Genomic DNA, 3,367 nt, shown 5'->3' on the forward strand with positions numbered 1-3,367 from the left:
GGGTTCCAGGGGCTCACCCTGAGAAATAAAAATATCCCTCAAAGAACCCGTTTTGGCCCATTCTCCCCCTCAGCTTAAGGGGGTTCCAGGGGCTCACCCTGAAAAATAAAAATATCCCTCAAAGAACCTGTTTCGGCCCATTCTCCCCCTCAGCTTAAGGGGGTTCCAGGGGGCTCACATGGAGCACCGAAAATATCCTTAAAATCCCACATTTACCCCCAGTTATCCCTTCAGTCTGAGGAGATTCTGGGGCTTCCCCCTGAAAACCAAAAATACCCTTTAAAGAACCATTTCAGCCCATTTCCCCCCTCAGTCCACACATTGACCCCATGGGATTCCAAGGTCTCACTTGGAAAACCAGGAATATCCTTAAAAAAACCACATTTCAGCCCATTTTCCCCCTCAGCTCGTGGGGATTCTCAGGGCTCACTCGGAAAACCACAAATCTCCCTAAAATCCCGTATCTAAGCCAAATTTTCCCCTCAGCCCGTGACGATTCCAAGGTCTCTCTTGGAAAACCAGGAATAATCCTTAAAAAAAACCCCCCATTTCAGCCCATTTTTCCCACCAATCCAATCCATTTCAGCCCATTTTTCCCACAAAACGGCAGCTCGAGGAATGTTGAAAAAAAAATGGGATTTCAGCGGCGGCGGATCGGGATCCTCCGGGAAACTCCGGAGCTTTCTGGGGGAAAAAAACTCCCCTTTTGGTGAAAAAACCCTGCTGGCAAGTGGGAAAAGGAACACTCCATGGCCAAGATGTGGAGGGAGGAAGGAAAATCCTGAATTTGCCTCATTTGGCCTTAATTTGATGCCGGTGAAGCTCCGAAATGGTGGTGGTGGTTTTAACCAAAAATCGCGTTTCCGATCCCATTTCTTTGGGAAAATCCCGCTGGAGAAGCAAGAAGGAGTTTGGGGTTTTTAATGGTGTTTCTGGGGGGTGAAATCCGATTTTATTGGGGTGAAAACCTTCAAATTCCTCTTTTTGAACTTCAGTTTCACCGATCTGGGGGGTGGGGGGTGGGGTGGGACTCATTTTTGCAGCTTTTCTGGGGAGCTTTTGTGGAATTTGGGGCCTTTTTTGGCCCTTTTTTTGTGCCTTTCCCGCCCTTTTCTGCACCGTTTTTGCCTTTTTTCTGCCCATTTTTATTCCCTCGCTCCTATTTATGCCTTTTCTGCCCCTTTTTTGACTCTTTCTGCCCCTTTCTATTCCTATTTTTGCCCCTTTTTGTGCCTTTTCTCTCCCTTTTATTCCCATTTCCCCCTTTTTAATGTATTTTCTTCCTCTTTTAACCTTTTTTGGCCTCTTTTAATTCCTATTTTTTGCCCCTTTTTATGCCTTTTCTACCCCTTAATATTCATTTTCCGCATTTTATGCCTTTTCTGCCCCTTTTAATTCACACTTTTGCCCAATTTTATCTGTTTTCTGCCCCTTTCTGACGTTTCCTGCCCCTTTTTATTAATTTTTGTGCCCATTTTTATGCCTTTTCTGTCTCTTTTTTTTGCCTTTTATTCCCCTTTTTCCGCCTTTCCCACTTTTTCCTGCAGTGTCTCAGGGTCCTTCTGCGCCTTTTACACCCCATTTTCCCACTATTTTTGTTGCTGCTTCTCAGCACTTTTTGGAGCCTTTTTGTGCCTTTTTTTTTTTTCCCTCATTTTTGCCCCATCTGGGAATTCTTTCCCCATTTTTCCACCCTCTTAAAAGTTCCTCCAAACAGGGCTTTGCCCCCAATTCCAGCAGGGACTTCCCACGGAGCCCAAACCCCCCCAAAATCCTCCAAATTACCCCAAAATCCCAATTATTGACGTGAAAAAAGTGCAAAAAACAACGGACTGAACCACAAATATCCCAGTGGGATCACCCAGAGCTGGAAAAAGAGCAGGAAAATGGGTAAAAATGGGGGAAAAGTGCACATTTTGCTGACACTGAGGGGGAAAAAAAGGGTAATTTTGAAGGTAAAATCCTCCCAGTGTTTAAAAATTATCAAAACTGGCTAAAAACTGAATTCAGAACCAAAACAGGGCAAGGAAATCCCCCCCAAAACGAGCCCCCCCCAAACCCCAAAATGTGGGATTTGGGGAAAACTCCCCCAAGTGCCACCAGGGAGGGGATTTTTGGGGCTTCTCACAGCCCGAAATTGGGTTCAAAAAGCCCCAAAAAAGGGATTTTTCACCCAAGTCGTGGGTTTTGAACCCAACCCTGGAATGAAAGGATGGAAAAGCAGCAGGAAAAGGGGGAAAATTCCAGCTGGGAAGGGGAATTTAGGGCACAACACCTGCGAATTGGGTTGGGTGAGGGGCCCTGGCAGAACCCAAATCCTGGGATTTGAACCCAAAGTCCCAGGATTTGAATCCTAAATCCAAGGATTTGAACCCAAAATCTCAGGATTTGAACCCAAAATCCCAGGATTTGAACCCAAAACCCCAGGATTTTAACCCAAAATCTTGGGATTTGAACCCAAAATCCAAGGATTTGAACCCAAAATCCTGGGACTTGAACCCAAAATCCCGTGATTTGAACCCAAAATCCAAGAATTTGAACCCAGAATCCCGGGATTTGAACCATAAATCCCAGGATTTGAAACCAAAATCCAAGGATTTGAACCCCAAATCCCAGGATTTGAACCCAAAATCCCAAGATTTGAACCCAAAATCCCAGGACTGGAACCCAAAATCCCAAGATTTGAACCCTAAATCCAAGGATTTGAACCCAAAATCCTGGGATTGAACCCAGAATCCTGGGATTGAACCCAAAATCCCAGCATTTGAATCCTAAATCCTGGGATTTGAACCCAGAAAAACCTCCCCCTCCCCCCCAATAAAGGGGATTTCTGGGATTTGGGGGATTTTTAACCAAACCCTCGGGATTCGAAGGGAAAAGGGAGTTGAGGGAACACCCTGGGCCCCCAAAACAGGGGAGGGGGGGCAAAGGGAGATCCCCCCCAATGAGGCCCTGGATTGGGGGGACCCCCCTCATGTCCCCCCCAAATAGTCCTGGATTCATCCCCCCAAAATTGGGGGTACCCCTTGATTACCCCCTTAAAACAGGGGGGACCCCAAAAGCAGGGGAGGGGACACCCCCACAAATCCCCCCAGGTGGGGGGGCTCGACCCTCAATTCCCCCCCCAAACCTCCCCCTCAAACGGGGGTGACCCCAAAAACCCCCTCAAAAGGGGTGACCCCAAATCCCCCAAACGGGTGTGACCCCAAACCCCCCTTCAAAGGGGGGTGACCCCCAAAAACCCCTCAAAGAGGGGGGTCAACCCCAATACCCCCCAGGGGGTCACTGCAATCCCCCCTTAGGGGAGGGGTCACCCCAACCCCCCCCACACCCACTCGAGGGGGGGTCACCCCAATAATTCCAAAGG

This window comes from Empidonax traillii, unplaced genomic scaffold (assembly GCF_003031625.1).
Source record: "Empidonax traillii isolate 1590-97213 ecotype Southwest subspecies unplaced genomic scaffold, ASM303162v1 scaffold2286:size28805, whole genome shotgun sequence".
NCBI classification, from domain to species: domain Eukaryota; kingdom Metazoa; phylum Chordata; class Aves; order Passeriformes; family Tyrannidae; genus Empidonax; species Empidonax traillii.